Source organism: Canis aureus, unplaced genomic scaffold, assembly GCF_053574225.1.
Source record: "Canis aureus isolate CA01 unplaced genomic scaffold, VMU_Caureus_v.1.0 ptg000327l_RagTag, whole genome shotgun sequence".
Taxonomy (NCBI): domain Eukaryota; kingdom Metazoa; phylum Chordata; class Mammalia; order Carnivora; family Canidae; genus Canis; species Canis aureus.
The window spans coordinates 1-13,268 of NW_027554555.1; the positions used below are offsets into that span (position 1 = coordinate 1).

Genomic DNA, 13,268 nt, shown 5'->3' on the forward strand with positions numbered 1-13,268 from the left:
GTCTAAAAACTGACGCTATTCCAGGACGACTAAACCAAACCACCCTTATAGCCATACGACCGGGACTGTATTATGGCCAGTGCTCTGAAATCTGCGGATCTAACCATAGCTTTATACCCATTGTTCTTGAAATAGTCCCCCTATCTTATTTTGAAACCTGATCTGCCTTAATAGTATAACCTAGACTAGACTTACTCATTAAGAAGCTATAAAGCATTAACCTTTTAAGTTAAAGACTGGGAGTTTTAACCTCCCCTTAATGAAATGCCACAGCTAGACACATCCACCTGATTTATTATAATCTTTTCAATATTTCTCACCCTCTTCATTCTATTCCAACTAAAAATTTCAAATCACCACTACCCGGAAAACCCAATAACCAAGTCTACTAAAATCACTAGTCAACATAATCCTTGAGAAAACAAATGAACGAAAATTTATTCGCCTCTTTCGCTGCCCCCTCAATAATAGGTCTCCCTATTGTAGTACTGATCGTCATATTCCCTTCCATTTTATTCCCAGCACCCAATCGCCTAATCAATAATCGGTTAATCTCCATTCAGCAATGATTAATTCAATTAACATCAAAACAAATACTAGCAATTCATAATCAAAAGGGACGAACCTGAGCTCTCATACTTATATCACTAATTCTATTCATTGGTTCAACTAACCTACTTGGACTACTACCCCACTCATTTACGCCCACGACACAACTCTCTATAAACCTCGGAATAGCAATCCCCCTATGAGCAGGGACAGTAATTACCGGTTTCCGCTATAAGACCAAAGCATCCTTGGCACACTTTCTACCCCAAGGCACCCCTCTTCCCCTAATTCCAATACTAGTAATCATCGAAACTATTAGTCTATTCATTCAACCCATAGCTCTAGCCGTTCGATTAACCGCCAATATTACTGCAGGACACCTCCTAATCCATTTGATTGGAGGGGCTACCTTAGCTCTTATTAATATTAGCGCGACCACAGCTTTCATCACTTTTATTATTTTAATTCTATTTACGATTCTAGAGTTTGCTGTTGCCTTAATTCAAGCCTATGTCTTTACCTTACTAGTAAGTCTATACTTACATGACAACACCTAATGACCCACCAAACTCACGCTTACCATATAGTTAACCCAAGCCCATGACCGCTAACAGGAGCCCTTTCTGCCCTTCTTATAACATCGGGTCTTATCATATGATTTCACTATAACTCAATATCCCTACTTACATTAGGATTCACAACCAACCTGCTAACCATATACCAGTGATGACGAGATGTGATCCGAGAAGGCACATTCCAAGGACATCACACCCCTATTGTACAAAAAGGACTACGGTACGGAATAGTTCTTTTTATTGTATCAGAAGTATTTTTTCTTTGCAGGCTTCTTTTGAGCCTTTTACCATTCCAGCCTAGCCCCTACTCCTGAACTTGGAGGTTGCTGACCTCCCACCGGCATTATTCCTCTTAACCCACTAGAAGTTCCTCTACTCAACACCTCAGTCCTCCTAGCCTCCGGAGTATCTATTACTTGAGCCCATCATAGTTTAATAGAAGGCAATCGTAACACATACTTCAAGGCCTATTTATTACAATCTCCTTAGGCGTATATTTTACACTATTACAGGCCTCCGAATACTACGAGACATCTTTTACAATCTCCGACGGAGTGTACGGATCTACCTTTTTTATAGCTACTGGGTTTCACGGACTACATGTAATTATTGGCTCCACATTCCTTATCGTGTGCTTTCTCCGACAACTATACTACCACTTCACATCAAACCACCACTTCGGATTTGAAGCCGCTGCATGATATTGACACTTTGTTGATGTAGTCTGACTATTCTTATATGTATCTATTTATTGATGAGGATCCTATTTCTTTAGTATAACTAGTACAATTTGACTTCCAATCAGTTAGCTCCAGATCAACCTGGAAAGAAGTAATAAACGTAATACTAACCTTGATAACTAATGTAACCCTAGCGTCCTTACTTGTACTAATCGCATTCTGACTTCCCCAACTAAATATTTATACAGACAAGACAAGCCCCTACGAATGTGGTTTTGACCCCATGGGATCTGCTCGCCTACCTTTCTCTATAAAATTCTTCCTAGTTGCCATCACATTCCTGCTTTTCGACCTAGAAATCGCACTCCTACTCCCACTTCCCTGAGCGTCACAAACCAACAAGTTGACAACAATACTTATCATAGCACTCCTACTAATCTCCCTCCTAGCTGCAAGCCTAGCGTACGAATGAACCGAAAAGGGGCTAGAATGAACCGAATATGATAATTAGTTTAAGCCAAAACAAATGATTTCGACTCATTAGATTATGATTTATCTCATAATTATCATATGTCCATAGTATATATTAATATCTTTCTGGCATTCATTCTTTCTCTAATAGGTATACTTGTTTATCGATCACACCTAATATCATCGCTACTATGCTTAGAGGGCATAATATTATCACTATTTGTAATAATATCTGTAACTATTCTCAACAACCACCTTACATTAGCCAGCATGATACCAATCGTACTACTAGTATTTGCTGCCTGCGAAGCAGCATTAGGACTATCTCTACTAGTTATAGTATCTAACACCTACGGGACTGATTACGTACAAACCTAAACCTCTTACAATGCTAAAAATTATCATCCCCACTATCATACTGATCCCCCTTACATGAGTATCAAAGCCTAACATAATCTGAATTAACACGACAACATATGGTTTGCTAATCAGCTTAATCAGCTTATTCTACCTGAATCAACCAAATGATAATACATTGAACCCCTCCTTAATATTTTTCTCTGACTCCCTATCAGCACCGCTACTAGCACTTACAACATGACTTCTACCCCTTATACTTATAGCAAGCCAACACCATTTATCAAAAGAACCCTTAACTCGAAAAAAACTATATATTTCAATACTGATTCTTCTCCAGTTGTTCCTAATTATAACTTTCACCGCCTCTGAACTTATCTTCTTTTACATCCTATTTGAGGCAACACTAATCCCAACCCTGATCATTATTACCCGATGGGGGAATCAAACTGAACGACTAAACGCAGGGCTCTACTTCTTATTTTATACTTTAATAGGATCTCTCCCACTCCTAGTAGCTCTCCTTTACATCCACAATTTCATGGGCTCCCTAAATTTTCTCATAATTCAATACTGAATTCAACCTCTGCCAAACTCCTGATCTAATGTTTTCTTATGATTGGCATGCATGATAGCATTCATAGTAAAGATACCTCTATACGGCCTCCACTTGTGACTACCAAAAGCACACGTAGAGGCCCCTATTGCCGGCTCCATGGTACTTGCCGCCGTACTCCTGAAATTAGGAGGCTATGGCATGATACGAATTACAACCCTACTAAACCCCCTGACCAACTTCATAGCGTATCCTTTCATAATATTATCTCTATGAGGCATAATCATAACAAGCTCTATCTGTCTCCGTCAAACAGATCTAAAATCCCTAATTGCATACTCCTCAGTTAGTCATATGGCACTCGTTATTGTAGCGGTTCTTATTCAAACACCATGAAGTTATATAGGTGCAACAGCCCTAATAATTGCCCATGGTTTAACATCCTCGATGCTATTCTGCTTAGCCAACTCCAATTACGAACGAATCCATAGCCGTACTATGATTCTCGCACGAGGACTTCAAACCCTCCTTCCCCTGATAGCAGCCTGATGGTTATTAGCAAGCCTCACAAATCTGGCTCTTCCTCCAACAATTAATCTTATCGGAGAACTATTTGTAGTGATATCCTCATTCTCATGATCCAACATTACTATTATTCTAATAGGAATTAACATCACCATCACTGCCCTATACTCACTTTATATTACTAATCACCACACAGCGTGGTAAATATTCCCACCATATCAAAAATATCAAACCGTCATTCACACGAGAAAATGCCCTAATAACCTTGCATCTACTGCCTCTACTCCTCCTATCCCTTAACCCTAAAATTATTCTCGGTCCCATCTACTGTAAGCATAGTTTAACAAAAACATTAGATTGTGAATCTAATAATAAAAGCTCAAACCTTTTTGCTTACCGAAAAAGTACTGCAAGAACTGCTAACTCATGCTCCCATGTATAAGAACATGGCTTTTTCAACTTTTATAGGATAGAAGTAATCCATTTGGTCTTAGGAACCAAAAAATTGGTGCAACTCCAAATAAAAGTAATAAATATATTTACTTCATGCATAATCACAGCTCTAGTCATTCTTACTTTGCCCATCATTATAACCTCTACTAAACTCTACAAAAATAAGCTATACCCATACTATGTAAAAACCGCTACTTCTTACGCATTCATAATTAGCATAATTCCCACAATAATATTCATCTACTCAGGACAGGAAACAATTGTTTCAAACTGACATTGAATAACAATCCAGACCATAAAACTATCCATGAGTTTTAAATTAGACTACTTCTCAATAATCTTTGTGCCCGTAGCCCTTTTTGTCACGTGGTCTATTATAGAGTTTTCTATATGATATATACACTCCGATCCTTATATTAACCGATTTTTCAAGTATCTTCTCTTATTTCTTATTACTATAATAGTCTTAGTCACCGCAAACAACATATTCCAACTATTCATTGGCTGAGAAGGAGTTGGCATTATATCATTTTTACTTATTGGATGATGATACGGCCGAACCGATGCAAATACAGCTGCCCTACAAGCTATCCTCTATAACCGTATTGGAGATGTAGGCTTCATTATAACCATAGCATGGTTTCTATTGAACTTAAACACATGAGACCTTCAACAAATCTTTATTACAACAAACGATAATTTTAATTTGCCGCTACTTGGCTTACTATTAGCAGCTACCGGTAAATCTGCTCAATTCGGCTTACATCCCTGACTCCCCTCAGCCATAGAAGGCCCCACTCCTGTATCAGCCCTACTTCACTCAAGCACAATAGTTGTAGCAGGAGTATTTCTTCTTATCCGCTTTCATCCACTAATAGAGCATAATCAAACTATTCAAACCCTCACTTTATGCTTAGGGGCTATTACTACACTATTTACTGCAATCTGCGCTCTTACACAGAACGATATCAAAAAAATTGTAGCGTTCTCTACCTCAAGCCAACTAGGCCTAATAATAGTAACAATTGGCATTAACCAGCCTTACCTAGCCTTCTTACACATCTGCACTCACGCATTTTTTAAAGCTATGTTATTCATATGTTCAGGGTCAATTATCCACAGCCTAAACGATGAACAAGACATTCGAAAGATAGGTGGCCTATTTAAAGTCCTTCCCTTCACCACAACTTCCCTGATTGTCGGAAGCCTCGCATTAACAGGCATACCTTTCCTTACAGGATTCTACTCCAAAGACCTGATCATCGAGTCCGCTAACACGTCGAATACCAACGCCTGAGCCCTCTTAATTACACTCGTTGCCACATCCCTAACCGCTGCCTACAGCACCCGAATTATATTCTTCGCTCTACTAGGCCAGCCCCGCTTCTCCCCTATAATCCTTATCAACGAGAATAATCCTCTCCTAATTAACTCTATTAAACGACTCCTTATCGGAAGTGTATTTGCAGGATACATTATCTCCCACAGCATCACACCCACCACCATCCCACAGATAACTATGCCTCATTATCTAAAAATGATAGCCCTTGCAGTAACTATCTTGGGTTTCATCCTGGCACTAGAACTAAACCTTACCATACAAGGACTCAAATTTAACTATCCATCTAATTACTTTAAATTTTCCACCCTCCTTGGCTATTATCCAACCATTATGCACCGCCTCACACCTAAAACAAGTTTAACCATCAGCCAGAAATCAGCATCTATACTTCTGGACTCCATCTGACTAGAAAACATCCTACCCAAATCAATCTCGTATTTCCAAATAAAATCTTCTACCCTTATTTCAAATCAAAAGGGTCTCATCAAGCTCTATTTCCTATCGTTCATACTAACTATAATTCTCAGCCTACTAATCCTTAATTACCACGGGTAACTTCCATGATAACCAACACACCAGTTAACAGCGACCAACCTGTAACAATCACCAACCAGGTTCCATAACTATATAAAGCCGCAATACCCATAGCCTCTTCACTAAAAAACCCAGAGTCCCCCGTATCATAAATTACCCAATCCCCTATTCCATTAAACTTTAATACTACCTCCACCTCATCATCCTTCAAAATATAGCAAGCAGTCAACAACTCAGACAATAGACCAGTAATAAAAGCCGCTAGAACAGCCTTATTTGAAACTCACACCTCAGGGTATTGCTCAGTAGCCATAGCAGTTGTATAACCAAATACTACTAATATACCCCCCAAATAAATTAAAAACACTATCAGCCCTAAAAAAGAACCCCCAAAATTCAGAACAATCGCACAACCAATCCCACCGCTAATAATTAGCACAAGCCCACCATAAATAGGAGATGGTTTAGTGGCAAAACCCACAAAACTCATCACAAAAACGATACTTAAAATAAATACAATGTATGTTATCATTATTCCTACATGGAATTTAACCATGACTAATGACATGAAAAATCATCGTTGTATTTCAACTATAAGAACATTAATGACCAACATTCGAAAAACCCACCCACTAGCCAAAATTGTCAACAATTCATTCATTGACCTCCCAGCGCCATCTAACATCTCTGCTTGATGGAATTTCGGGTCCTTATTAGGAGTATGCTTGATTCTACAGATTCTAACAGGTTTATTTCTAGCTATACACTACACATCGGACACGGCCACAGCTTTTTCATCGGTCACCCACATCTGTCGAGACGTTAACTACGGCTGAATTATCCGCTATATACATGCAAATGGCGCTTCCATATTCTTCATCTGCCTATTCATACATGTGGGACGAGGCCTATACTATGGATCCTATGTATTCATAGAAACATGAAACATTGGAATTGTACTACTATTCGCAACCATAGCCACAGCATTCATAGGCTATGTACTGCCGTGAGGACAAATATCATTTTGAGGGGCAACTGTAATCACTAACCTTCTCTCCGCCATCCCCTATATCGGAACCAACTTAGTAGAGTGAATCTGAGGTGGCTTCTCAGTAGACAAAGCAACCTTAACACGATTCTTTGCATTTCATTTTATCTTTCCATTCATCATCGCAGCTCTAGCAATAGTACACCTCCTATTTCTACACGAAACCGGATCCAACAACCCCTCAGGAATCACATCAGACTCAGACAAAATTCCGTTTCACCCCTACTACACAATTAAAGATATCCTAGGAATCCTACTCCTGCTCCTAGTCTTAATATCACTAGTTTTATTTTCACCAGACCTATTAGGAGATCCAGACAACTACACCCCTGCAAACCCCCTAAACACCCCTCCACATATCAAACCTGAATGATACTTCCTATTCGCCTATGCCATCCTACGATCTATCCCTAATAAATTAGGAGGTGTACTCGCCCTAGTATTCTCCATCCTAATTTTAGCATTCATTCCATTCCTCCACACATCTAAGCAACGCAGTATAATATTCCGACCCCTCAGCCAATGCCTATTCTGACTTTTAGTCGCCGATCTTCTCACTTTAACTTGGATTGGAGGACAGCCAGTTGAACACCCTTTCATCATTATCGGACAGGTCGCCTCAATTCTATATTTCACCATCCTATTGATTCTAATGCCAACAATTAGCGTTATCGAAAATAATCTTCTAAAATGAAGAGTCTTTGTAGTATAATCATTACCTTGGTCTTGTAAACCAAAAATGGAGAGTAGTCGCCCTCCCTAAGACTCAAGGAAGAAGCTCTTGCTCCACCATCAGCACCCAAAGCTGAAATTCTTCTTAAACTATTCCCTGACACCCCCTACATTCATATATTGGACCACCTCTACTGTGCTATGTCAGTATCTCCAAAAAATCCTTCTTTCCCTCCCCTATGTACGTCGTGCATTAATGGCTTGCCCCATGCATATAAGCATGTACATGATATTATATCTTTACATAGGACATGTCTAGTCCAATTCCACAACCCATTGATCCTCAACAGTAACTAGATGCATATCACTTAGTCCAATAAGGGCTTAATCACCATGCCTCGAGAAACCATCAATCCTTGCCTGTAATGTCACTCTTCTCGCTCCGGGCCCATGCTAATGTGGGGGTTACTATCATGAAACTATACCTGGCATCTGGTTCTTACCTCAGGGCCATGACTCTATTTATTCCAATCCTACTAATTCTCGCAAATGGGACATCTCGATGGACTAGTGACTAATCAGCCCATGATCACACATAACTGTGGTGTCATGCATTTGGTATCTTTTATTTTTAGGGGGGGAATCTGCTATCACTCATCTATGACCGCAACGGCACTAACTCTAACTTATCTTCTGCTCTCAGGGAATATGCCCGTCGCGGCCCTAATGCAGTCAAATAACTTGTAGCTGGACTTATTCATTATCATTTATCAACTCACGCATAAAATCAAGGTGCTATTCAGTCAATGGTTTCAGGACATATAATTCTAGGACACACGTGTGTACACGTACGTACACGTGTGTACACGTACGTACACGTGTGTACACGTACGTACACGTGTGTACACGTACGTACACGTGTGTACACGTACGTACACGTGTGTACACGTACGTACACGTGTGTACACGTACGTACACGTGTGTACACGTACGTACACGTGTGTACACGTACGTACACGTGTGTACACGTACGTACACGTGTGTACACGTACGTACACGTGTGTACACGTACGTACACGTACGTACACGTACGTACACGTGTGTACACGTACGTACACGTGTGTACACGTACGTACACGTGTGTACACGTACGTACACGCGCAAGACATTAAGTTAACTTATACAAACCCCCCTTACCCCCCATAAACTCATGTCATCTATTATACACTTATTTATGTCCTGCCAAACCCCAAAAACAGGACTAAGTGCATACAATACTCACAAGCTTTATTTAAATTGTATACAAATGTATTGCTACTCTAGTTAACTTAACACAACAGTCTTACACGCATTCGATCTCGTGGTCTATCTATAGATAGCATCCCCTTTTTTTTTCCTCTCATATTTACTATGTATTTTATTTATTATACACACTACAATTTCAGTATAAGTTAATGTAGCTTAATTAATAAAGCAAGGCACTGAAAATGCCAAGATGAGTCGCACGACTCCATAAACACAAAGGTTTGGTCCTAGCCTTCCTATTAGTTCTTAGTAGACTTACACATGCAAGTCTCCACGCCCCAGTGAGAATGCCCTTAAAATCAGCAGTGATCTAAAGGAGCAGGTATCAAGCACACTCTTAAGTAGCTCATAACACCTTGCTAAGCCACACCCCCACGGGATACAGCAGTGATAAAAATTAAGCCATAAACGAAAGTTTGACTAAGCCATACTAAAAAGGGTTGGTAAATTTCGTGCCAGCCACCGCGGTCATACGATTAACCCAAACTAATAGGCCCACGGCGTAAAGCGTGTTTAAGATACCTTTGCACTAAAGTTAAAACTTAACTAAGCCGTAAAAAGCTACAGTTACCATAAAATAGACCACGAAAGTGACTTTATAATAATCTGACTACACGATAGCTAAGACCCAAACTGGGATTAGATACCCCACTATGCTTAGCCCTAAACATAGATAATTTTACAACAAAATAATTCGCCAGAGGACTACTAGCAATAGCTTAAAACTCAAAGGACTTGGCGGTGCTTTATATCCCTCTAGAGGAGCCTGTTCTATAATCGATAAACCCCGATAAACCTCACCACCCTTTGCTAATTCAGTCTATATACCGCCATCTTCAGCAAACCCTCAAAAGGTAGAATAGTAAGCACAATCATTTTACATAAAAAAGTTAGGTCAAGGTGTAACTTATGGGGTGGGAAGAAATGGGCTACATTTTCTACCCAAGAACATTCCACGAACGTTTTTATGAAATTAAAAACTGAAGGAGGATTTAGTAGTAAATTAAGAATAGAGAGCTTAATTGAATAGGGCCATGAAGCACGCACACACCGCCCGTCACCCTCCTCAAGTAATAAGACACAACCATAACCATATTAACTTAACTAAGACACAAGAGGAGACAAGTCGTAACAAGGTAAGCATACCGGAAGGTGTGCTTGGATTAATCAAAGTGTAGCTTAACTAAAGCGTCTGGCCTACACCCAGAAGATTTCATTACTTATGACCACTTTGAACAAAAGCTAGCCCAACTAACCCCAAACTTAAGTATCACAGACATATAAAGTAAAACATTTAGTTAAATAATAAAAGTATAGGAGATAGAAATTTTAATTGGAGCGATAGAGATAGTACCGTAAGGGAATGATGAAAGACATCTTAACAGTATTAAACAGCAAAGATTACCCCTTTTACCTTTTGCATAATGAACTAGCCAGAAACGACTTAACAAAGAGAACTTAAGCTAAGCTCCCCGAAACCAGACGAGCTACCCATAAACAATCTAAAAGGATCAACTCATCTATGTAGCAAAATAGTGAGAAGATTTGTGGGTAGAGGTGAAAAGCCTAACGAGCCTGGTGATAGCTGGTTGCCCACAAACAGAATTTTAGTTCAACTTTAAATTTACCTAAAAAAAAACAAAATTTTAATGTAAATTTAAAATATAGTCTAAGAAGGTACAGCTTCTTAGAATCAGGATACAACCTTTATTAGAGAGTATATACTAACATCACCATAGTTGGCTTAAAAGCAGCCACCAATTGAGAAAGCGTTCCAGCTCAACAAACAATATAACTTAATCCCAATCATATTACATCAACTCCTAATTATACCTCCTGGGCCATTCTATTTAAATATAGAAGCAACAATGCTAGTATGAGTAACAAGAACTATTTTCTCCCCGCATAAGCTTATATCAGAAACGGATAGACCACTGATAGTTAACAATCTGATAATATCAACCCAAAAATGAAATACTTATCTACCCTATTGTTAACCCAACACAGGCATGCATTTAAGGAAAGATTAAAAGGAGTAAAAGGAACTCGGCAAACACAAACCCCGCCTGTTTACCAAAAACATCACCTCCAGCATTTCTAGTATTGGAGGCACTGCCTGCCCAGTGACACTTGTTTAACGGCCGCGGTATCCTGACCGTGCAAAGGTAGCATAATCATTTGTTCTCTAAATAAGGACTTGTATGAATGGCCACACGAGGGTTTAACTGTCTCTTATTCCCAATCAGTGAAATTGACCTTCCCGTGAAGAGGCGGGAATGCCACAATAAGACGAGAAGACCCTATGGAGCTTTAATTAACTAACCCAAACTTATGGATACTAAATACCTACAAGGCATAACATTACACCATTATTGTGGGTTAGCAATTTAGGTTGGGGTGACCTCGGAATATAAAAAAACTCCCGAGTGATTAAAATTTAGACCCACAAGTCAAAATATAACATCACTTATTGATCCAATAATTTTTGATCAACGGAACAAGTTACCCTAGGGATAACAGCGCAATCCTATTCAAGAGTCCATATCGACAATAGGGTTTACGACCTCGATGTTGGATCAGGACATCCTAATGGTGCAGCAGCTATTAAGGGTTCGTTTGTTCAACGATTAAAGTCCTACGTGATCTGAGTTCAGACCGGAGTAATCCAGGTCGGTTTCTATCTATTATATAACCTCCCCCAGTACGAAAGGACAAGGGATGTAAGGCCTACCTCACAAAGGCGCCTTAAAACTAATAGATGAAGTCAACTCAATCTAACCAGTTTATCTCCTCATAAGCCCGAGAAAAGGGGCTTTGTTAGGGTGGCAGAGCCCGGTAACTGCGTAAAACTTAAACCTTTATTATCAGAGGTTCAATTCCTCTCCCTAACAAAATGTTCTTTATCAACATTATCTCTCTTATCATCCCAATCCTTCTTGCCGTAGCCTTCCTCACCCTCGTTGAACGAAAAGTCTTAGGCTACATACAACTTCGAAAAGGGCCTAATATCGTAGGCCCCTACGGCCTCCTTCAACCAATCGCAGATGCAGTAAAACTCTTCACAAAAGAACCTCTACGACCACTTACATCCTCCATATCAATATTCATTCTAGCCCCCATTCTAGCTCTATCACTAGCCCTAACTATATGAATCCCTCTCCCAATGCCCTACCCACTCATTAATATAAACTTAGGAGTCCTATTCATACTAGCAATATCAAGTCTCGCCGTATACTCCATCCTTTGGTCAGGATGAGCCTCAAACTCCAAATACGCTCTAATCGGAGCCCTCCGAGCAGTAGCTCAAACAATCTCATATGAAGTAACACTAGCAATCATTCTCCTATCAGTCCTCCTAATAAACGGGTCATTTACACTATCCACACTAATTATCACCCAAGAACATATATGACTAATCTTTCCGGCCTGGCCCCTAGCCATGATATGATTCATTTCTACTCTAGCAGAAACTAACCGAGCCCCCTTCGACTTAACTGAAGGAGAATCCGAACTAGTTTCTGGATTTAACGTAGAGTATGCAGCGGGTCCTTTTGCCCTATTCTTTCTAGCAGAGTACGCAAATATCATTATAATAAATATCCTCACAACAATTCTATTCTTCGGTGCATTCCACAACCCATTTATACCAGAACTCTACTCTATTAACTTCACTATAAAAACCCTCTTACTAACTATCTGCTTCCTATGAATTCGAGCATCATACCCTCGATTCCGCTATGATCAATTAATACACTTATTGTGAAAAAATTTTCTACCCCTAACTTTAGCCCTATGCATATGACATGTTGCCTTACCCATTATTACCGCGAGTATCCCACCCCAAACATAAGAAATATGTCTGATAAAAGAGTTACTTTGATAGAGTAAATAATAGAGGTTTAAATCCTCTTATTTCTAGAATAATAGGCTTCGAACCTAATCTTAAGAATTCAAAGATCTTCGTGCTACCAAACTTACACTATATTCTACAGTAAGGTCAGCTAAATTAAGCTATCGGGCCCATACCCCGAAAATGTTGGTTTATACCCTTCCCGTACTAATAAAACCCCCTATTCTCACTATTATTATAGCAACTATCATGGCAGGGACCATAATCGTCATACTAAGCTCGCACTGATTACTGATCTGAATTGGATTCGAAATAAACATGCTAGCCATCATCCCTATCCTCATAAAAAAG

The 13,268-nt window shown here is 39.5% G+C and overlaps 1 pseudogene; it reads left to right on the forward strand.

Moving 5' to 3' along the window:
• Positions 1 to 9,281: 9,281 nt before the first annotated feature.
• Positions 9,282 to 10,236, forward strand: LOC144310004 (18S ribosomal RNA; annotated as a pseudogene).
• Positions 10,237 to 13,268: the final 3,032 nt, after the last annotated feature.